Below are 15,561 nucleotides of genomic sequence, written 5' to 3' on the forward strand. Positions count from 1 at the left end.
TGGAGGGTGAGTGAATACGCTCAATCACGCACATTTCTGTTCCTGCGATTCTTGGAGGTGGGCCATGCTGACTTCATAAGATGGTCCCTTCTTTGATGCTTTCTGGGCCACTGATCTGCTTGTTGATGCCCCCCCCAAGTGCCCTTACTTTTTAAGATGATGCCCTCCTTTGATGCCTCCTTGGAGAAACACACAGAAACACAGTGTGAGCGAGGCAATCAGGGTGCTCCATTTCATATCGCCCAAAGGACGAGGGAGACTTGCATGCTTCTTGACTCCATCTGCTCATTTGCCGAAGCCTGACCAAATCTCCGGCCTGCTTTTCCTTGCTCCTCTATTTTGTCTCACTGGTATAGAAACAGAAAAAGGACTCTCTCCAACTCCCTTTAAGTAAAACTGAGACAGGGCTAAATTCTCCCAGGCCTTACAAATAAGACATAAACAGAGGACTCAGCCAATCAACCATTGTCCCTCACAGAAATTGGAAAGGGTCTCCCTCCTGACTCCTGGAAGTGAAAACTGAGAAAGGACTAAATCTTCCCAGCACTTCCAACTGAGAACACAAAGAGATGTCAACCAATTGGCAAGGTGACTTTTCCCTACCAGTTAGGCTAATTCCCAGGCAGATCGATTCTGCCTCACTCTGTCACCCCCCTTAAATTTATACCCAATTTGCATGCAACCAATCCTTTTCCTAAAGTTAGGTATAATCCTCTGTAATTTGAAATACATTTTACTCAAATAACCCTTTATAATGCTAGAAAATAAAGTTTTTGTAACGGAAGTTAAGCAAATATCTTTGTAATTCATTATAAATTTGCACCCAACCTAACTCTTCCTATCCTTGGATATTAAAGTTGAACCCATCACTCTCTATCACCATAATAAATTTACTCAGCACCCAAATCAATCCTTTGCTACACTTAATTTCCCCATTACGAGGCCTCATCATGTCCCATTCCACTGTCTACACATGAACAAAATCTCCAAAGCTGGTCCCTACTCTTTTAGAAAACGTTTTACACTGAACCCTTCTAAGTATGATTCAAAGAACTTCAAGCACAAACTCAAAAGAGAGATCCCCAAGACCCTATCCATCAACCAATACCACAGTGGACAGATAAAATGAATAAGTGGTTGACCTCCTTTTCTTTACCCACCGCCCCACTATCTAGGAAGAAGTAATATTCAAATAATTACCAGTTGCACATGTCGAGATGCTTCCACAAGAACAAAAATGTCTCATTCTTTCACCTGCCCCACCTACTGGAATACTGTCTATCTTGATTTACAACTGCTAGATAATGAGCCAGTCAAAATACAAACTCCTCGCACTTTTAGATCACAAGTTTAATTTGCTCTGACACTCCCCCAGCTCTTGGCCCACCACCCCGTCTCGAAACTCTCCCACGCTCTCTCCCATTCCCCCTCTGTTTCCTTTCTGTATCCTTCCTCTCTCATTCTCTCAATTGCCACAACCTTCCTCACTCCTTTAACACCTACTCTCATACCCTCAAACCCTCGCCCTATTCCCAGTTTTCTCCCTCATCTCCCATACACAGTGGATCCATCCCCTCTTATGTCACCCTCTGAACAGAACATCTGCACCCTTGGGAGACACAACATTCTGGAGCCCAATTCTTACTCAAACCCACACAGACCTATCCATCTTAACTCCAACCATCAAAGACTGGATCCCCCTCAAATCTACTACTCTCAACGCAATCCACACAATTCTTCACTACCAAAACCTCACAGACACCTAATCAAAAGCCCAACCTCTAGAACCTCTGACCCTACTTCCTCCCCCTTTTAAAATCACCCTTCACTTCTCACCCCTACCTGGAATGCCTAGATGATGCTGCAGACTGACACCTCAATAACAGGCATACCTTACACTTTCTCCTCCACCATAGAACTGAACATCCTCATGGAAAAACAGGACTCTCTTCTCTCCGAGATTTCTATCATCTTCCAATGTTCTACTGCATGAGGTTTGAAGTTCCTGGATACCATGGTCAGCTTCCACCTCTTCTCCATAAACCCCCCAACTCCTCCAACAGATCCCAAACCAACCGCATTTCACCCACTGCGAAGACTAATCGCACCACTCAAATTTCCACCCTGAATGCACCAACTTTCTCTGGAAACACTCTATTACCTCTGATGGGGCACCCTACAGCCGCCTGATCACCTTACTCCACTATATGATAATCCCCACCTGACTCCCCTCAACGATCTCCTTGGCACCAAAACTCATAGCTCATTTCCTTGACAAACACCTGCAGCTCCGGCAGCCATTCCAACTATTCAGCTGCTGTGACCTCACACCAAATGATCAAGGAATTACCAACTAAAACCACAACTTCTCATTTATGTGCCCATCACTTTACTATCTGGTAGACTTGGCTCTTTTTGTCAGGTTCACCCCTGGGCTGAATAGGACATCTGGGCTGAGAGTAGTGGGAGGGGTAATCCCCTGACTCTGAATAGAATGGTGCCTGCCCTAGTGAATGCTGGCTCCGCCCCCTGTGGTGTGTCTGATCACCTAGTCCCCACCTGACAAAGGGGAAGAGGAGCTTGCAAAACAAAGTGCTCCAAATCCCCCCTGAACCAGTTGCATCTGGTTCCCCCATGCCCTGCACTTTAGACAAAGGATTTGGTGATGTAAATATAGGGGCTGTGACCCCATGATGTTGTTCAGTCTTGATTCCTGAACCTGGCCAGGGCGTGCTGCTGATGGGGCCTGGGGGGTGGCTGCCATGAGGCTTGCCTCCCTGGGCCCTGCATTGCCCTTTCATCTCTGAGGACTTTTTGGGACTCTTCTGCTTTTCTTTGTGTCTTCAGGACTTTGTGCAGCCTCCTGCGCCCTGTGGGCACTTTATTTTACATGTTCCCCAGAGGAGAGGGAGAGCGTGGGCTTCGCAGCGCGGAGCTGCTGTTCTAGGGAATCCCGGCGTGGGGATTCCCCCGCTTCATGATTGTTTAAAATAGCGGGAGCCTACTCCGCTTTATGGTGCTTTTGTCGGCGGGTCCCCACCCCGCTTATTTTTATATTTAAATCGTGTGTGGCCACCCCACATGGCCGCTTTATATTTATTTTTACCTGTGGGTGCCCACCCCATGTTCTCTGCCTTCACGGAAGCCTACCCCGCATTCACTTTGAGAAATCACCGCTGCGGCCTGAGCCAGGGCAGGAAAGGAAGTCAGGTGGCAAGATGCCTGACGCGAGGCGGGACTTACGGTTTCCCGAGGAAAGCGCCAAAGAAGTCCGGAACCTCACGGTCTCCACGTTGCAGTCCCCGGTCCCAGGAGGGGGCCCGGGTGAAGAGGAGAGGCGTTCCCTGAGGATGGCGCCCAGAGAGCGGGCCGTTCCCACGTTGTTGGGCATGTTTTGGTTTTAGAGCCCATGTGGCTCCAACGGGGGGGGCATAATTATTGTTAAAGGGCCCAGAGGGTCCCGTGCTTCCCCCCATGTGGCCTTTTTCACAGTTGCCCCGCGTGACTGTGGGGACAAGTATTGGGAGAGCCCCAGTGACGCCTCGAGGGCACAGGGGTGCCAGGGCCTATTTTCCTATTCACAGATGCGCCGCACCAGCGCAGGCAGCTGCAACATTTCACGCAATTGTTCAGAGGGCACAGTGGGTGCCAGGCCCATGTTTGCATCCCAGCTACGCAGCAATTAGTGCCATCTGCAACGTTTAGGCCAACAGTTCTTGGGAGGCTTTTTGAGAGAGGTAGGAGTGAGATGCTCTCCTCTGCCCCAGCGCTATTGCGCACATGGATTCTACAGCATTGGCAGCGCGCCCTGACACTTTGGACATAGGGCATTCGAGCCCTTTGAGAAGGCCAGTTGGCCAGCGGGACTGTTAGGTTAATAGTGCGCCAGGCCCAAATGTGATTTATGCCTCTACAATGGTTTTTATTAAGAGGTTGTGTGCTAATGTGATTTATGTAGGTGTGCAGGAAATGCAATTCAGGTACTGTTTTATGCACTGTGATTTATGCCTCTAAATGTGATTTAGGTATGAGGTTATTTGCCTACTGTGGTTTATGCTAGTGAGGTTATTTCCTAATGTGAATTATGCTTAGGAGGTTATGGTCTAATGCGTTTAGACCTATGAAATAATTGCATAATGTGTTTATGCTTGTGAGGTTGGCGGAGAATGTATTTTGTGCCTAAAGGTGATACTGTGCATAATATGGTTTATGTTACAGGATGATGCAGAGTATAGTGTTTGCCAGTAATTACTGGTTGTGTCCTATGTTTATGATATGTTCTACATTTACTATCTTTACTAGGTGATGGTTCTGACAGTGGTCCATGTGGCCCTGTCATGTGTATATAATCCCCTGTAAATATTGCCCAGTGCCAGTTGGCAGAGTGCATATCGTGTGATTATTCTAATGTGTTTTATGATAATACATAAGGCTATTTCTGATATAACCTTGCGTGGAGTTCCTTTTGTGGTGTGCCTAATATGTTGTTGCTGTGCGTGTGTTACGCAAACGCTTTACACATCGCCTCTGGGATAAGCCTGACCGCTCGTGCCAAGCTACCAAGGGGGTGAGCAGGGGTTATCTTCAGCGTGTAACTCCCTTGCCCTGACTAGAGTGGTTGTTTCTGCCTGGCTTTGGCGCAAGCCTTAGCCAACCAGAAATCCCATTTCTTACACTATCCATATGCAATTCATTTAAATGCCTGCTCCATAACTGCAGATCAGTAACCAACCACTGCTTTGAAATTGACAACTTGATTCACACCCACAAACTTAACCTTCTATTTTTGACAGAAACTTGGCTATCGAACTCCTGCCAGATCCTACTTGATCTTCTGATCCCACTGGCTTCAAAAACCTCCATCAAATTTGAACTGGTAAACAAAGAGGTGGTGTAATGCTCATTTACAGGACCTCCCTCCAATGTAAAAACCTAAAGTCAACTCAGGAACTGGGATTCAAATCCCTCTCGGTTGAACTGAAGACGTCACATAAGAAGACACAATATTCCACATGCTCTACCACCCCCAGGGAACAACCTTCCCTCAGGGGAACACCTGATCAAACTCATTGCTGAAAGAACAATAAACAACTCGAAGAGCATTTTCCTCAGAGATTTCAACCTACACTGGAGAGACCTATCTGACTCAGTAGTCTAGCAACTAATTATTTTCCTAAACAACAATCTCAAACAAATCTGCTGGACCCCGGCACATCTGAAACATTCCATCCCCAACCTCATCAACAGCAGGAGTCATCTCATCAAATGCCTCCCTCCAGTACCAGTATATTGATCCATCCACTCCAGGAACCCCTTCTGCCGCTGTACCAACACCTCCTCCTGTGGTCAACCCAAGAACCCTAAGGCATGTATCAGGGAATTTGTTATCATCAAAATATTCATACTAAGCTTAAAAATAACCTAAAAACTGCTACACTCACAAACAGTCATTGACACGACAAATCTGGCAGAGAACCTCCAACCGACCATGACAGACATAGCCAATGAGCTTTCTCAGCTCAAAATCAAAAAGCTACACCACACCCCCTCAGCACAATGCTTCTCTAAAGAACTCCTAGAGGAAGATGCTCAGAACCATAAAAAGCTCATGGCGACAAAACCCTTCTAAAGACTTCCTTGAAATTCTTCATTGCAAATGCAAAGAAGACTTCACATCTTTGAATCAAAAGCAGAATTATTCTGAAGAGAAATAACGTTGGCTAATATTTAATCTTTGACATTGTCAGGGAGTCGACTGCTCAACAGCTGCAACTCAATCTCCCAAACAACAAAGAAACCTGCAACAACCTATTCAACTTTTTCTTAAACAACTTTGACAAAATCAAGCTATCATCTCTAAAGCCTCTCACACACTTCCGCCGAAATCAATCAATCAATTCATCTTTATTCGATCATGTTAAAAGGATCATAAAAGCACATATAAATAAATCACACTAAAATTATTTTGAAATTCTATCTTTAAAATTACAAATATACGTATGTATTGTGCAGTTCCCCGGATGTGGTTAGACGCCCCTTTTTCGATGGTTTCCGCCTTGTTTTTTGGTGTTATTTTCTTTTTCTTTGTTTGTATTTCTAAAATCTATGTATCCTGATAATCTCTGAGGTGTACTCAGTACTCGTTAATTCGGCTGGGCCCCAGGGGGCCTGTTGCTGCCCTGATGTTGTTGATCATGTACATATTAGCGGCCGGCCCTGGTGGTTGTAGGCCCATGTTTGTATTGATTTTTATGTACAATAAAGGTTTTCGCAAAAAAAAAAAAAAAATTACAAATATTTCATCACAGTTCTGTGGAAATGTGGATTTTCCTGATCAGTTATGTCCCCTATCTTGGACCCCAACGGTTTTATATGCATGTTACAAGTACATGTATGTTCCCTCCAGTTCCAGTTTCTAAGACGCAAACATATGTGTGTCTACCGTCAACATGTTCTCTGTCAGATCCGCCATCAATGGGCTGGATATTCGATTCCTTAGTATGAAAGGCCACCGACTTTATATGGCTAAGTTACTCCATTTTTACAGTTCAGGCGAGTAGGCCCGATTCTGTCCTCAAAGCCTTTCCCTGCTCTCTGTCTCTGACAGCTTCAGCTTGAGCTCGCATCTGTATCCATGAACTTTGTCCTACTCCCTGTGCAGCTAACGGTGCCTGCCTCGGCTAGTTTTCGCCTGTCTGCCAAGAAGTTGTATTTCACCTTCGAATTATCTATTTTGCTCTCCAGCCGATGCATTCCTGTCCAGTGATTTAGGTAAACATTTCCTTTAGCTCACAAGCAAAGGACTCAGCCTTTCCGTCCTCCTGCAAGTGATTCATAGCCCTGTTGCCATGGAAAGTTTTCTATCCCTCGCATCTCATATAGACACTTAGACGCTTGTACACGCACACAGTCAGTATAGAATAGATTCTGTCCGAGAGTCCTTCCTTGTGGATAACATAGTTCTTTAAACATAGGATGTTAGATATGATTTGGGATTAGGATGACTTGACCCCAGACTTCTCGTCTCCACATGTAGAGCTAAATGTCAAGTCCCCTTCACCCCCTAGTTGCACGTCAATTACACGTCATGCTGCCGCGCGCGCATCTATGCCAAGTATTATCTTATAGATCCACCTATGCCTGATAATTCTAACCAATCATGTTTCTTTTATTCCTTATTACGCCTAGTTTCGATTATGTCACTGTCACGTCATTTTTCTTATCAAATGTTACGCCTTCTACATTCGTTTCATTGTAATGTACTTATTATAAAAATACATGTCTGTTAATAAATTATTGTACTTCACTTCCTGAACCTTCGTGGTGACGGAACCTGAGGGCCGCGACTCGAGTCGGCCATTTTGAATGGAATAAAGCCCATTAGAGAACCTCTTATACCACGGATTCTGCCTCTTGTTATTTTGAGCTATTTTACTTTAATTTAAGATTCCGCATGAAATTCAGTCCGGTAATATTTATTTTATTTACCACATAATGGCGCCCGAACAGGGACACTTTCTCATCTCACGCGCCGGCGGTGCGTTGCAGGCCCGGTCTCCTGCCACAGCTGGACGGACCATAAACGCGTACCAGCAGGATTTCCTGTAAGCTCCCTCCGGTCAAGCGGGGGCGACTGAGGCTGCGATCAACCCAGACGAGGCGGTGAGAAGTGCGAAGTATCCCGACCAGAGCCTAGCTGAGAGAGCAAGATCCGAGGTATACAGAGGCCCACCAGGTTTTCCGAAATTCCGACGTCCAGAGGGTCCGATGTCCGCAGTTATCGAGTCCTGTCCATTCTCTGAGGCCTTCCGTTTCAAGGAGCTACTCGGTGAGTACCATCGCCGAGGAGGCGTGTTGACGCGCACATAGGTTGTGCCGGTCAAGACGGATTTGGGTACACAAATCCGGTCTGCACTGTTTAGCAGTGTATATGTACTGTTTAGCAGTATATCAAGTATTCCGAAGTATTCAGTTATTGTCAAGAATTCAGCGTGGTGATTAGTTAGGCAGACTGTCATCATTGTCGATCATTGTTATAATGTTTAATGTTTAATGTTTAAAGTATTCAGAAAATGTCTTGCATATTGTGGTATGAATGACTGTTCATTGTTCACTGTTCATTATTGTGTTTCTCGTATTAAGTAAGTTCAAGAGTAAGTATCAGATCAGTTGTCAATATGCCGCTCTTCTCGAAGTTAAGACAGATTACTACTAGAAAAGGGGTGCTTGAAGAAGCAGTTCCTATTCCTCCTAGAGACACTCCAGGACATTTCATGTACCATAAACATGGCTTAGATGCCATATTGTTTCTTGATCTATGGGTAGATTATACCAAAGGATTACCGGAAAGTCAAAGGTGGCCCATAGCGGGAACCTGGGATGCAGAGTGCATCATGAAAGTGGAGGAAGAGTTATGGAAAAGAAAGGTCAGACAGTCACAGAAAGACGCCGTTGAGTTATGGCGTAAAGAATCTCATAGACGAACAGAAAAAGCACGTAGACAAGAAGAGAGGAGTAAAGAAAGTTCAAATAAAGTTCAAGAAAATCTATTAATTGAGGAAGGTATCCGAGTGAAATCAGAACAAGTAAATAGACAAAGAAATGCTCTTATGAATGGTATGTATCCCCTTCTAGCCGAAGGACTACCTAAGGCTGTTACGGAGGTGCCAAAAGACTTGCCACCCCCGTTATTTCCAATTAAGGTACATCCAAAGGGGCATCCCAGAACCGCAGAAGATGTTTTTCTTTCCTCATATCTAGACGATGCAGCCCCCGAGTATGCTAACGCCACACCACATAGACCGTCTGGCGGAGGGATTCAACGTCAGGATCAGGTATCTGTCCCCGTGCAACAGCAAGTCCCGATGCAAGCTCCGGCAAGCACATCTGTTTCCGCATCTGTCTCCGCAGTCGACTCTACAGGGGTATCGACACCCATAGTTGCTGTATCACGTTCGACGAACCCTTTCACACCCGACGCCCCAGATGGGGCCACGGGAGGTGCTAGCAGTACTTTCACGCCACCTAGAATAAATAAACTTGTTTTTCAAGAGTCAGCACATTCACGTACACCTAAGTTCGTAAATGAACGTACGCTTAAGGAACTCCTTGTAAATTGTAGATATGACCCAGTGGTTGGTAAAGAGGACGAAATGGTTCTGGCATCATTACGTATCAGACGAGCCGCAGAGTATTTAGCAAGGTTACCAGGGATGGCTACGCATCTAGATAACATATATCATTTTGTTCAAACAGGACGAGATCCAGGATGTATTAACAGAGCTATGGAATTCCAGAAAGTAGAGATACAGGGGGAACTGTTACGTTTCCTCATAAACTGTGTGATCAGAAATCAAGATCGTCCGGGGGTAGACCGGAATGCAATGCTTATTCTTACAAGATGGAGTCAGAATATATCAGAAGGGAGACACGATAAGCAAAATTGTATAATAGCCATGTGCCGAAAAATACGTAAAGAAATAGAGCGTATTCATGAAGAGAGATTGGGAACAGACGAGTTTGAGCAAGATGAAGTGTCCGAATCAGAGAATTCCGCAAGACAGTCAGAAACCATAGCCTATGTAGGCAGAGGAAGATCTTGTGAAAATACTAGATGTTTTTCTGATCCAATACACTCTGTATGTCCAAATAATAGCAGAACGTATCCGACGCCTGTAATAAATCTGAAATCTCCTGAACATTCGTTTCAAGCCGCAGATAAAATACTACGAGAACGAAGGGGTTATCACCTCCTCGATTCCATGGATGAGCAAGAATTAGCCAGGTCAGCCGTTCACTGGATTGTTAGTCCTGAAAAATACGGTGATGAGACCGTAGCACGCACGTTTCTCAACCTCAGTACAGATGAACAACGTTTAGCTGGAATCTATATGATTCAGCAACTCCTCATATTATATAAGAGCCAACATGCTGACCCTGGTCCTTTACCTGATATATTAACGGAACTACTTACGTACAGATGGAGAGGTTCTAGTAACAAGCTAATTAAAGAGATATTAGTGTCACGTAAGCAGTACGTCCTTTTTGTAAGTCCAGATTCTCTCTCCCTGCCCCCCAGAGAAAGAGCACCGTACTACATGGATAGACAAAATCCTCTACGAGAAGTGCACCCAATAAAAGGCGAAGACAATGAGTTTCACCGTGTATTTGTTTACACACCTATATCAAAAATGGAATTATTAGAAATGAAGAAAGTAGTACCTAGCCATGATAAAGACCCAGCGGGTTTCCACCGAGAAATTAAAGACATGTTACTGATGGGAGAGTACACCTTTCCTGATATTATGACGATATTAAAGGTGCTTCTGCCTGCTGGCATATATGAAAAACTGAAAGAAAAAGAGTGGGAAGTGGGAGACCAAAAGATAGACTGGACAGCATTAGCAGAGGAAGAAAGGGGCCGAGCCGCAGGTTCAGGGCTCGGGGATAAAGTTAAACTGTTACCAGGTTTACTAGTACAGGTACTGCCACGTTTATTAACTACAAAAAAGGAAGATTGGGGTGCAATCACAGCCTGCAAACAAAAGCAAGATGAAGACACAAGCGATTATTATGCTCGATTTGAAAAATGTTTTGGTATAAATAGTGGTATAAAAGCAAGTAGTGACTCATATCCACATTTATTTGTGACAAAATTAGTGGAAAATGCATTACCTCCAGTAAAGAATAGAATATTGAAATTCGAGAGTACCTGACAAAGTAACACTCCGTCGCAAATGCTACAAATGTTACAGTATCATCACAATAGAATTAGGGATGAACAAGAACACGAGCATAGACGCATGAAAGATACTAAAATGAAAATGTTAGTTTCCCAGACAGTACAAGCGGATGGTCACAAAAAGGGTGTGACACATTCTGGTGATTCTGCAGTTCCTGTAAAAGGAACCTGCAATTACTGTAAACAACTAGGCCATTATGTACACGATTGTCAAGTCCTGAAACGTAATATAGCTTCAGGTATTGCAAAAGAGAGACCACGATTAGTTAGACAAGATCAGAATGAAAAAGGAGCTATGCAGCATGGACAGTCCATGCCAGTTCAGCAACAGTCTATGCCAGCCTCACAGCAACCCATACAGTTTGTGCCAGCTGCACCACCGTTGCCTACTACTGCCACACAAACCACAACACAACAAATGTATCAGACTGCACAGTATGAATACCCTGAATACCAGCGTTACGCATGAACCAGCCTAGAGAGGGAAGTTGACTTACCGCTTATCGAGATTCCGGTAGATCAAGAAGGACCTTATGTACATAGTGAATTATTAGGTCAAGATAGAAAATTCTTACTCGATACAGGGGCAAGTCGAACAACTATAAAACGTAGTGAAGTTCCAGGGGCACCCCTCTCAGGCTCTAAAAATGTTTCCCTTGGTTTTTCAGGAAAGCCTATTGTTAATGAAGTAACACAGCCACTTCCACTTACGATAGGTCCCTTGACACGAACTACAGACTTATTGCTTACCAAATCATGTCCGGAAAATTTGTTAGGCATAAAAACTCTGAAAGCACTAGGAGCCATAATATGTTGTTCTCCGGAAGGAGTAAGGTTGTTTTTGCGTGATTTTAAAGGTCACTATGTGTCTAGAGACATGGATCCCCGACTACAGATTTTACCAGTACATCTATGGGCACAAGGCCCTACGGATGTTGGCTGCATGAACATTACACCCTATCGAGTTACATTGAAAGCAGGAGTGGTATTACCACGAATGCGACAATACAAGTTACCGCATGATGCTGTAGTGGCTTTGTTGAAAATCATTGATGAGCTAATTGCCCAGGGAGTAGTTGTAGAAACAGACTCCAATGTATGTAATTCACCGATAATTCCGATTCTTAAACGAACTGATCCTACTGCTCCCCCAGTGTACCGATTGGTTATTGATTTGCGTGAACTAAACAAGTGTATTGTACCACAATTCCCTGTGGTCCCTGATATATCATCATTGTTGACAGCAATTGATTCCGAAGCAACATTCTTTACTGTAATTGATCTCAAGAATGCCTTTTTCAGCGTCCCAATAGATCCGGAAAGCCAATACTTGTTCGGATTCAGTTTAAATGGGCGCAGCTTTAAATTCTCACGCGCTCCCCAAGGATTTACAGAAAGCCCCAGCATCTACAGCCAAGCACTGAAACGAGAACTTGACAGTATCCACATGCCAGTCAATACTGCACTGCTTCAATATGTCGATGATCTGCTGATCACCGCGAGAAGCGAGCCAGAATGTGAAAAAGCTTCTCTGACAGTTTTACATTTCCTAGCCGACAAGGGGCACAAGGTGTCCCCTTCTAAGCTGCAATTCTGTGTTCAGCGAGTTATTTATCTTGGTCACTCGCTGTCCAAGGAGGGAAGGCAGCTTACACCAGATCGCATCCAGTTAATTGCTAACATGTCAATACCCCAGACACAAAAGGAGGTGCGGGCTTTCATAGGCCTCACTTCATATTGTAGGCAGTGGATCCCTCAGTACGCATTTCTAGCAAAACCACTCATTCAGTTAACCACACAGGAGGCAGCCACATCGACTGTTCTCCCTTGGACTCAGGAACATACACAAGCTTTTGAAAGCCTAAAGGAAGCTTTATGTCAAGCACCTGTTTTAGCAACACCATGTTATAGCAAACCTTTTACACTCTTTGTTACAGAACGTGCAGGTACTGCCTTGGCGGTACTCACTCAGGAACAAGCAGGAGCATGTAAGCCATGTGCTTATTTTTCCAGTACATTAGATCCCGTAGCTCAGGCTTTGCCTGCATGCCTGAAATCAGTGGCAGCGACAGCTTTAGCAATCAGACAAAGCGATGCCATAGTATTAGGACATCCATTGACAGTACAAGTACCACATGCAGTAGAGGTTCTTGTGAACCGAACGCAAACACAACACTTGACCATAGCAAGACTTACTGGTTATGAACTGACATTGTTTCAACCACACATAGAGATCCGACGGTGTAATACATTGAATCCTGCTACACTATTACCTGTAATTGGAACAGACCCACTAGCTCATGATTGTGTTGAAATCATTGAAATAAAGACGAAACCTAGACAAGACTTGACAGACGTTCCATTGTTAGATCCAGACCTGACGTTGTATGTAGACGGATCATGCATGAGAACAAGTAAAGGAGATTTAGTGGCCGCGTATGCAGTCACAACAGACACTGAAGTTATTGAGACAAATTGTATAGATACTTTGTCAGCCCAAGCAGCAGAACTTATTGCTCTAACAAAAGCCTGTATTCAAGCCACAAATAAGAAAGTTAATGTATACACTGACTCACGTTATGCATTCGGAGTTGTACACGACTTCGGCGTGCTATGGCGAGAGAGAGGTTATTTAACGTCCCATGGTGCCCACATTCAGCACGGACCCCTCATTCATGCCTTGTTAGACGCAATACATCTACCCACTGCTATATCGATTATGAAATGTAAAGCACACACGAAGGTTATTGATACCATTTCTCAAGGCAATGATTTAGCTGACAGAACAGCTAAACAGACTGCTCAGAATCGCACATTAGACATGACAAAGCCAATAGTTCAGACACCAACACAGTGTATGACAATTAAGGATCCCACACTTGACGTAATTGACATACAGACACATGCCACAGCAGAAGAAATAAAGAAATGGACTGAACTAGGAGGGATCCAGACAGATCAAGGATGGATGACGAAGGAGAAATCTGTATGGTTTCTCCCCGATTCCATGGTTCAAGCCATTATAGCTACAGTTCACAGTCCAGCACATTTAGGAGAGAAGGCTATGCTAGACAGCATTCAGCACATTTGGTTCAACAAACATTTACGAGCAGCAGCTAAACAAAAAGTTCGTACCTGTATGATATGTTGTCAGTTTAATCCAGGAAAGAGTGTTCCCGTAGAGCAGGGTGGATTTCAGCCTCCTGACCATCCTTTTGAAGTCCTCCAGATGGATTATATTCAGATGGAACGTTGTCGAGGATTCAAATATGTCCTCGTAGTTGTCTGCGCTCTCTCCCGTTGGACAGAGGCGTATCCCGTATCAGATTACACTGCCCCGACTACTGCCAAGCAGCTAGTTCGAGAATTCTTCCCACGGTACGGTTTACCACGTGTTGTATATTCAGATAACGGTCAGCCTTTCTCATCCGAATTAATGAAACATGTCTCACTCCTGTTGGGATATCAGTGGAAATTCCACTGTGTCCGACACCCCGAAGCAGCAGGTCTCGTAGAAAGACATAACCAGACACTGAAAATCAGACTGTCCAAAATATGTAGAGAGAAAGGTGTCGACTGGATAGTAGCATTACCAGTTGCACTCTTTTACATGAGAATGGTAGCACACTCTAGAACAGGGCTATCCCCGTATGAGGTGATCTTTGGTAGACCGCCGAATATGTGGGGGACGCCTATACCACGTAAAATAACTGATGTTGACTGTAATATGCTGACAGATTACCTGGCTTCCTTGATGTCTGCACTACAATCTTCTCGTTCACAGGTAGCTGCAGCCTTTCCCGACAACACTGAGGCGAAACCCCATGACGTGGTCCCCGGGGACTTTGTCCTGGTTCGGAATTTTGATAGGAAAAGCCAATTGGATCCTAGGTGGAAGTTGCCTAAGCAGGTCCTGCTGACGACCAGAACAGCTGTGAAGATCGAAGGACGGAAAGGATGGGTGCATTCCACCCATATAAAAAAATTTCATGGACTACCTTCAGATATAGACACTGTGCCCTGCACTCCCTCACAGACTGATTCAAAACTTCCTTTTGTTGAACTGAATGACTCTCAGTGCTATAAACAGAAACTCAGGTCCAGATCTAAACTGTCGGACGATTTGATTGTTTAAGTCCTCTCCAAGGTGAAGCGGTTGAATCTGTCCCGACATGTATCCCTTAGGTCTGAATGATGTAGAGTCCAGAATCATAATGAAACGACATGCTTATTGTAAATTACTGCGTAACCACTGTATTGTGACTTTATTAATTTTGTTTTCCTTGAGTTTTTTAATAGTTATTACAAGTATATTGTTGCATATGTATTATCCTGTTTCTAAACGTGTTCTCAATATAACTGATGAACATTCTTTTAGTGATCTACCGCCACATGAATTATCCTATAGACTTGCGCTGCGCAATAACACATTCATTAGTATGTTACATCATTCCCATCAGACTAGTAATGCGACCAATTGTTGGGTGTGTGGCCGACTCCCTCCCTATCAGAATAACAAAGGAGTTCTGCCTTTCTTTCCACATCCATTCACACACAATGGCTCCTGTGGAGCATGGTTTAGTTTATTAAATTCCATAGACCCAGACACAGCAGTTTATCAACAACATTGGATATGGGGAAATCTGAATCTAGTTTTATTCAAAGTCTGTCACCCTAATAAGGAGGGTCACCTCAGTAGAACAGGAACTGATCTAGAAAATGAAGTGTATAAATTAGGTAATTTTACACCTAATCTTATGATTCTGAATGTCAAATCCGAAGTTGAACTAATTTTGCCCACTATGTCAGTATTTCCAGTT

Source organism: Triturus cristatus, chromosome 2_1 (genome assembly GCF_964204655.1).
Source record: "Triturus cristatus chromosome 2_1, aTriCri1.1, whole genome shotgun sequence".
Lineage (NCBI taxonomy): Eukaryota > Metazoa > Chordata > Amphibia > Caudata > Salamandridae > Triturus > Triturus cristatus.